General features: G+C 31.4%; 1 long non-coding RNA gene across 1 annotated transcript in view; it reads right to left on the reverse strand.

Moving 5' to 3' along the window:
- The window catches only part of LOC110453154, an 84,834-nt gene extending 75,431 nt beyond the window's left edge, over positions 1 to 9,403 (reverse strand). The window contains exon 1 of the long non-coding RNA XR_002463259.1: positions 9,051 to 9,403. This is a non-coding gene — a long non-coding RNA (uncharacterized LOC110453154). The remainder of the gene's footprint in view (positions 1 to 9,050) is intronic.
- Positions 9,404 to 9,949: the final 546 nt, after the last annotated feature.

Consider the following 9,949-nt stretch of genomic DNA (forward strand, 5'->3'; position numbering starts at 1 on the left):
GATCAGGGGTACCTTTTTGTTTCAAACTTGTTAACCTGGTCGCATGTTATTTTGGCTAGTTTATTTATATAAATGCATTGCAATTTACCTATAAATGATATTAGTCATGAACTGATATAAAACTGAATCCGAAGTTTGATTTTGTTCCTTTATGTTGACGCTATCGATTTTTAACTGTTTCTTCTATACTGATGTTGTCAGTAGTAAAAGAATAAAACGATTTTCACCTCTTTCATTTTATTACGATTCAAAGGTTATTCGTGAGAAAGAAATATTTGACATATATCTTTAAGGGTATCATCTTTAAAATGAAATGTATTTTAATCATATATTGGTATATTTGTATATTTGTATACATGTACATATACTTTTTTTCAAATTAGTCAGATGTTATTGTAAACTAAGAGTCGAGAAAGGGCTCATATAGGGTGTGCTTACTGCCTGATCTATTTAATTATTAAATCAAAACACATGAAAAGAATGTGAATATATGTATTTGTAAACATTTATTTTTGAAGATATTTTATGAGTCGATAGCAAACTGATTGTAATCATGTTCGTTTTTAAAATATATTTATAGTGTGTATATATCTATTCTTCTTCTTATTTTTTATTTCAACTGGTGTTTTTTTCTTTTTATCTTTTAAAAATTGTCCAATTTACTGTTCTTATTAACTAAGTCTAAAAATCAACGTCCGTGTGCTATCTTTGTGAAGATTTTTTATTAGCCAGGTACTCAAATGGAATTGATATCAAACAGATATTAACGACTTTAACGACTTATAGAATTTCCTAATTTTACTATATCGAAAGTTAAATGTATCTACATAGTAATCTTTATCGCTTGAAATAATAACCCTATAATTGATATAAAAATGCAGTGAATTAAAATTATAGAAACGCAAACGTCTAAAATGATTATATTACTGAAGTTATTAAATTTAATTGAATCACCACTTTTGCCTGAAGGTTACACAAACATTGAAATATCTTAAAATAATTGTTCATTATCCTTATAAGTAATGCATTTTACAAAAATAAAATACTCAACTTTACATGGTATGTTTTACGTGGCCTTTGGATGTCTTGCCGCAGCTGATTAAAACCAATTTCATTAGAGCTATATCGTCGTAGGGGCATGATACAGAGTCGATCAAAAGGGCTACACTATTGATAAATTTACCCTGCGAAATCTTCCGCAATTGAGCAAACGGCACGATCTCGGCGATAATGACATTGAAGCAGCGACAGTTTCAAACGTCTTAAACATAATCAGTTTATTGGATACCTGATTAGATGTGACCAGTGACCCGTGTCGAATTATCATTCAAGTGTTTCATACAAGTTTCCTCTGATATTTGTCACCATCCTGTGTTTGTTCCGGGATTATATTGTGTTACTAGTCCATCATTGTCCTTGTAATAAGTATGCCAAGGTTGCAAAGATTGATCTTTCCTAAAACATGTATTTGTATAAAATATATACGCATTTAGTACGGGTTCAATCTAAGTTTGTAGTTATAACGATAATATAAACACTAACTCAAATCACTTATGCAATAATCCTGTTCTGGATTTGTTTTATAATTTCATACTTATAATCGTAGCAAAAAACTACATTATCATTAAAATTTACATATCATCCTAAATCTGCAGGTGAATATACTCGCTGTGACCAGTGGCTATATATATATATATATATAAATGAATACAACGATATAAATTATGCGTTTGGGTATAAAAGATGTGTTGCTTAAAAAAAGTTAACTTTATGATATAGTTACATTTAAAAACGCAAACACTGAAGGAACAATATTTATAACAGTGACATAGTATAAAGCTGACATCAATTATCAGCCGCAAGCAATGCTCTACAACTTTTAAAAAATATTTTGTTTGATGACATTTAAAAACAAAACAGCTTTAAAACGAATCTTATCTTAGCAATGTAAGTATTTTATATTAATAATTATGTCTTGGGAACAAAAATCAATTCCTGGTTTATGAAGTGAATGGGAAAAAAATCCACGAAATATGTGTCAACCATTCCTCTGAATAGGATAACACGATAAGTATTTTACAACCTGTGAAATATCACATTTTGTGATATCTTGTGCTAACATATTAAACACATTAAATTGAAGCTGCTCTTGTTTTGTATTTTATCAATTGTTAATAGTGTTAAGAAATTTTCAAAAAACTAAATACACTAATACACACTGAAATATATATGTTTTCTTGTAGAAAATCAGAGAAGCTCCCCTGTTTTGACTGAGTATATTACTAAAATGATCGGTATATATTTCCATCTAGAATCATCAACCGTTGAATGCTCTCATAGAGTCTTGATATGGACGTGCACTTGCACGTGATGGCATAACAGAGGAGTACCTCGGTATCAGTTTCAACTTCTACTCAATCATAATAATTATGGATCAAGTATGTTTGACATTTGTTAGATTCTTGTACTTGGGGTTGTGGTCTTACCCGCCACTGTTAAACTGTTAAATAAATAACTCAATATATGGTATAGCCGAAAAACATTCATATTATTAACATGTTATATGTTTGGAATTATATCCAAAATGTTCAATTGAAGTTGACAATAATTAGACTGTTGACAACGGGTATAATCTATAAACTATTCCTTAGTATAAACGTTAATATTTACGAAAGCATGGTTAGCTTGACAAAAAAACTATTTACGTCTATTCTCTCTCAATGTGCACACTGATTAATATACAATCAGACATAAAGTGATTGAATACTGATTCTGTTAATGCATTAAATAGTTAAGGATAACAGTCAACTTAAAATATATTATCATCACGATTAAGTTAGTTGGGTAACATTAACAAAATGTGTTCTTACAGAGAGAAAGACATATCGTGCCATTTATATCTTGTTTCAATCATGTAAATAATTACATTATCTAGTGGCGGTATTCCTTGGAGAGTAATTTGATCACTGATAATAACCTAATCAGTTTATAAATCGAGGACGACCACCGTGCTATACTCTAGTATCATACCATTCACCATATATTCTACTAAAACTGTAGAGTTTCTTCTTTCGGGATTACATAGGATGATAGGTTGCGATTATTAACGGAGTAAATATTTGCTGTGCTTTCTGCAATGTCGTGATTTTCTTGTTTTGCTATTTGGGAATGCTACGATCCAACTACTAAGGGGTCTTAAGTATAGAAAGGATAGAAAAGTGAATGTTTGACTTTCTTCCATGTATATATAACTCTTAGTGTACTTGGTTGACTTAGCTCTTATACCGGACCCTCCACATAAAAGGACTACTTATTTCAAATAAGAGTACATGTGAAAGTTCAAATCATAAAAGAATGAGTTTTGCACTATATATATATATATATAGTCAAAGTGAAATTTCACATGATAGAACAGGGGTTACTCGATTACAATATTTCAAAGTGAGAGTTCAAATGATAAGTCGGGGGCTACTCGATTCACGTAATATAGGTGAACGGTTATAACATAAGGCAGGGCTTCCTAAATAGAAAAGTAAAGGTGGTAGCCTAAATGACTCGACGTAACATAGTAAAAGTGAGAGTTTGAATGAAACAAGGATGGTTACTCAAATGACTGGATGAAAAGTGTGAATTCGAAAGATAGAAGGGATTGCTATTTGATTTATCTCAGAAAAGGTCAGATTTTAAATGGTAAAAGAGGGGTTTCTTCATTCAACAGAGTAAATGTGGAAGTTCAGTTATAAAAGAGCAGCGGATGACTAGTCAAATTAGGTTTAGTAAAATTCAAACGCTAAACTAAAATAAGATATTAAACTAAAAGGTGGTTCAACTTTAACACTACATGAAACTTGTCCAAGATTTATAATCATTTACGGATATTGCTATCTAAGAGCAATTCACTCTGCACTTTTACAGGTGTTTCGGAATTCAAAACGCAATTTAGATAAGGGAAGTCCTTTTAAATAAAAATAAAAAATATGAAAAATATTACGCATGAATGCTTAACTGAAGAGTAAAACTATATTTAAAAATATTGATATATTTCATTGCAAACATTGAGAGTAATAAATGTTTGCAGCTTTTAAAAATGTACGTTTGCCACTAGGGGAAATGATGGATCAACGTTATATCTAAGGCTTTGTGGTCCGGTTTCGTTACAGCTACGCCCTGTTAGGCTTCAATACAATATCATTTTATCTTTGTCAATATTAAAGCATAGATATGTGAAAAAGAGGTTTCTATTTGTTATCATTTCTATGTACTACGAATGCAATTTTCAGCTTCGTGTTAATCTTAATGAGTTTTTCAGGAACCTATTCACAACCTAGACGGGAGAAAAGTCATAAGGCTTAGTCGTCGGAAAAGGAACCTCGTTTTTCCTTTTCACAATCTTCTGAATGGTACATCGTATGAATGTATGGCAACAGGTATCGTGTTGATATCACCTATAAGTCAAAATCGTCTTGCTAAATCATCGCACAGGTTCGCATAATACTGAACAAATGAAATTAATTACGGGAACTACCCTACAAAAAGCAGTTTCATGGGTGCTGCACACCAGTGGTATATCCTGTGCGGAACTTCAACACCTGCCGTCTACACGGTCCACCGTCCAAACACATCTACATTGTCTGGGAAAACAAGAACTAGATGGTGGTAGAAAAGCATAATAAACCTCTAAAGAGATTTCATCTCTAATCATGCAATCAAATTTCACGGTTAGGTCAGATCTTTTGACTATTTGGTAAACGACATCTATAACCTGAATGACGGACCATTTTAATGAAGACTCTTAGACTTGTCAAACTGTAAACATCCTATTTATAAGGAACTCTTCAATATAGTCTGTCTTCTCTTCGGGGAAACATCTGATAAAGTAAATCACAAATAGTAAAAGTCTTTTAAATACATATCACTAGCTCAAACTTGATGTAGTTTGGCAAAAATATGTTCATCTTTTTGTAAACAAGAGTAATTGGTTTCCAATTTCAACATTACTGGATAATAGTTTAACAAACCTGTTAAATCGAATATTCAAATATGTGGGGCGATCTGATAACATTATAATGGTAAACAATTTAGATTCCGTCACGACCCTTGTGAATTGCAAGGAAACATATATTGGATTTTATTGAAGAGCTTCAAGGTTTTTATCCTGTTGAGCAAAGCTAATCAAATTATCTTTGTTTAATTTAAAGTAATTTTTAGCATCCAATTAACATATATTAGTGCATATTGCTAATTCTATATCTAAATAACGTGATTTTATCAGACTTTATCAATAGTCACAAGCATCGAAATAAATATCCTTTACTGTAGGTTTATGCAAATTGAGAAGTCCCGTATCATAAAACTTGATTTTCTATCTTATGATGGCTACGTGTCTTGATTACATCTTACCCTCTCTGCTAACCACTTGCGATTACAGATAACTATTTGCATCAAACATGTGTTATATCAAAGTATAGTATTGACGTGAAGTATCCACCTTTTAAGATAGGCAAGCATACATAAACATTTTGTCGAATCTATATGCAATGTTCAGTTCTTTATTAAGCTGATTTTGTAGGTATTCAAAATAATGAATATTTGAACCAATAGTTTACTAATTTACCCATGATGGTGCTAGCATAGTATTATTATGATTTTAATATGTCATAAGTAAAATATTTGTAATATTGTATTTTTTTGGTTTTTCAATGATGAAAGTTGTTAATGAAACATGATTTTATTTTTATCCATTTGTATACATTTCCAATATTATAAAATTTGGTATAAAGTGTTTTTATTTTTGTAACGGAAACCATTCGACGTCATATAGAAATGAATCTTGTTGAAGTTCATTGTATTACATGTTAATACATGTATATACATATTTTCAAGTATACAGTGTTCATATTATTTCATATAAACATGTACTGTAAATATAATTTTGTATACACAAACATCGATTAAGCTTTTTCAGTATAACATACATTATAAATATATTTATATATAAATATATATCTTCACATACAATGTAAAAATCTAAATGTACATATGAATTCTTTTCATTGTATAGATATTTTCATGTATACTTACATTGTATATATACAAACTTAATACTTATCCTGTCATGTATGTAAACATATAGTGTATTTATCGTTTCAAGTAAACGTCCATTACATAAATATATTTATGTGCACAAACATTGTTTATATCTTTTCATGTATAAAGACATTGTACACATTTATTTTGTGTATAGAAGACTTGTAGTTCTGTGCATAAAAATTGTTTCTAAACATGAGAGCGATATTGAGGATGCAGAGACACTGGTGCAGTGTATAGCGGGAATAATGTGACATGCCAGTACTTCTAGCGGCTACAGAAAGTGCACCACAATCACATCTAATGTTCAGACAGTCCAACGAAGATGAAGGTCAGGAGAACAAATTCCCCGATAAATGACTTTATCAACGAAGAGAACAGTTTTTCGTGCAATTTTTGAGTGTGTTTGTTGGAGCACAAAAGTGGCGGATTTAGAAAAGTTATTGGAAAACCCAGCTGTCAGAAGAAAGTCAGGGATATTTTCCTGGGCAAAGCTGATAAATGACACAAATTCTTTTGTTCAGTGAGTTCAATTGATAACGTCCACGTAGGGTTTGATGGATTGTCAGAAGGGATAAAATGGATATTTGATAGAAGCAATTTCCATGGCGGCTATTATTGCTATCCTGCCAGTGCAAAAATATCACAAGATGGAGGAGAAATTAGTTGTTTTCATACCTCCCGAAGGCCCTACGTGTGTTACAAACATCGTCCAGGGGATGTTTCTCCAAAAGAAACAGACCTTTTTATTTTTCAGTAAATGCTCTCGCTGTTTAGTTCATTAGAACTCTGCATACAGGGTCATCTGTAATCGCCTCTCTGCCTGCCGGTAATACATATCTAGCAGTGTTTCTAGGGGTGGTAAATTACATTTTTGTATAAGCATTCAAGCGTGAAGTACTTAATTTGGAAATACTCGCCGCTCATATCGTCAAATTGTGCGGAAATATTAAACTGATATAGAATTGATAACCGACATTAGCTCCAACCAAGCAAAGGACTCTAGGATATTAAGGCTAATTGCTCTCATTAAGATAGCCATGTAGGCCAGTGATAGCGTCGATGAAATGGAAAGTTCAACATTTAGTCTATACTTTAAACGCTGTTTTAGACGATTCTGACATATATTCGATATATCTGTATGGTAAAAGTTGCCCTACCTCCTAGCCCGTCTGTGAAAACTTTTGACTCATGCAAAGATCATCACCTCATTTACATCCCGATGATATTTGTGAATGGTCTCATGATTTTTAACACGTGTATTGTTCGTTAGAAGAAATGCAATTCGTCGTAATGTTGTTATCACATAACTTAAACATTTTTTTACTTTCTTTTTTAAATTATTTTTTTCAACATAATTCCAAATACACACACTTGAAAATTCATATTTCTTTAAATTTGTATCTAGTTTTTTTCAATAATTCGTGTTTCTGTTAAACACATAAATGCGTAAATGTCTCGAATTCTTAATTATATAGATAAAGAATATATATATAATTGGTTTGTAAAATTTTGTTTGAAATTTCATATTAAAATACTAAGCATATTTCATTTTAAAGCTATATATATATCATTTAACAAGCAAAGTCTATAATTCAAAACAAACATGACACAAAATATTCATTATTGATTCTTATAATAATGATTTTTTTTTAAATAATATTGTGTTTATATAATTTATTATATTTGAAAAAAATATTATATTATATTTTTCATTGTAATCTTTTGTTTAATTTTATTCTCTGAATCTGAAATCCTGACTTCTGAATGAAATGAATATGAACATAAATTAGATGTGATTTCACAATTCTCTTGTTTTCCATATTATCATAATATTCATATAAAAAGCACAGTCCGTGTTAAAAACCATGAATCACATTTAAATCAGTACATACTAAAATAAACAACTAAATCATATTGTCATAATTATTTTGAATTATACATACTTGGAATACATCAACATCATCCAAAGTTTAATTTTTGTTTTGAATCAGAAATAAATATAAAAATAGATGAGTAGCTAGACGTCCTGCTACGGGCTGAAATGGTCCCGTTGTGATAATGAAATGAGTCCGCACTGAAGTGTATTAGGGTATCGTGTGGCGTTTATCATCAACGCACGTGAATGATATCATTTTATGGGTACTAAAGAAGTCATATAAACAAGGTAACACTATCCATAAAAAACAAATCTCACCAACTTGGGCATTGATTTAGAGGTATTGGGGTACAGAAGTGATAATTGTATCTCGACCACCCGGTACATATGTGATGTACGTATAAATACATTGAAACACTTTGTCACCGGGGTATTGTTATGTAGATATTTTTTGTTATTTCTATTACACATACACACACATACACTCGTTTGTAATGTGTAGTAGAATTTATGTACTGCCCCAGGTGGCAATTCTAGTCTACATAAGTCAACAACAGCAAATTCAAAATTTAAAAAACCAAACGTACAGGTCCCCAAAAATGTAAAATATTTATTGGAGTATCGATGAAATATAGATGTACCTAATGACTCCCACCATAACACTGTTCTATCCGAACTATTTTAATGCTTGGATCCTTACATGAGACGGTCCGTGAAAAATATCTCTGTTAAATAATAATAAAACTGCCCTCTCTGAGAAAACATGCTACTTGCTCTGTTGGTTTCACCGACAACAAGTGTATTTTTAAATTTAACCACAACCATGATTTAAATGTAATACTAAGAATAAATAATGATAATAAAACAGATTTGATATTTTTTTCTGTATGACAAAGCAAAGCAGGTTTATACCGCTCACTATGATTATCTAGGGCAGATTTTAAGCTGACGTGTTTATATTTTTACAGATTTCTGTTTATAATGACACATCCAACTAGGACATGAAATGTTCATGTCGGTGCGCTTATAGGAAAATTGGAAGATCCTTGTGATGACTAATTTAGGAATGTGGATAGACACCTACCTTCTACCTTCCTGTAGTTCCTCTACTAACTGTGCAGTATCAGAAACTCCAATCTGCAATAACAAAATAGGTCCCTGTAAGTAAATATATATCCATCTTTTCCTTTTCGTAAACTCCTGCTTTCTCCAGCCATTCTCCCTAAACCACCATCGGCAACGAATTGATTTGAAATACCAGCAAAGTAAGAGGAATACATGAATTTATTTGGAGGCGATTGACGGCTCAGATTACGAGAAGCAAGCGGTTAAAATTCAGCAGACAGCGATTAACAGGTTTTTCAGCCTTGTAAGTCCATTCCAATTTTCGGGCACGGACAATATGAATTACTACTCTCATGAATAATATGAATGTCAGATTAGGACAACGGCACAAGAAATTGCTAAAAGGAAAATAATCGGCGGATTTTAAAACTGACCATAATCTAGTAGAGCCCTTCACTCCCGAGGAAAATTAAATTGGAATTTTCATGAGCTGCCGAAATGAATACAAATACGCCACGCATACTAAGCGGTCTCCAGCAGTTTAGATCAATAATATTTATACGAAACCGGCCGTGATTTTGTGTTCCAGCAACTGACAATATGTCTATGGTATAAAGAGTATAACGGTTTCTGATTCTGAAGTTTGTGTAATGTTTTCTATTTAAATTCAAATCATGTTCGTATAACCCATTATACTTACGTCGGAGCGTACAATGGAAATATGTCTTTCTATTTGAATTTTAAATCATACGAATAATTACAATTCTATTCAGAATTGAATAATTACACGCGCTTTTCATATTGTAATTACGTTGTCAATATCTTTTATGACATCAAATCGAATGTTTACATTTGAATGACAAATACTCGATAATGAAGTGACGTTTATGTAGTAAGAGTGATTATATAATAACGACG

The sequence above is a fragment of the Mizuhopecten yessoensis genome, unplaced genomic scaffold, assembly GCF_002113885.1.
Source record: "Mizuhopecten yessoensis strain PY_sf001 unplaced genomic scaffold, ASM211388v2 scaffold827, whole genome shotgun sequence".
Taxonomy (NCBI): Eukaryota; Metazoa; Mollusca; class Bivalvia; order Pectinida; family Pectinidae; genus Mizuhopecten; species Mizuhopecten yessoensis.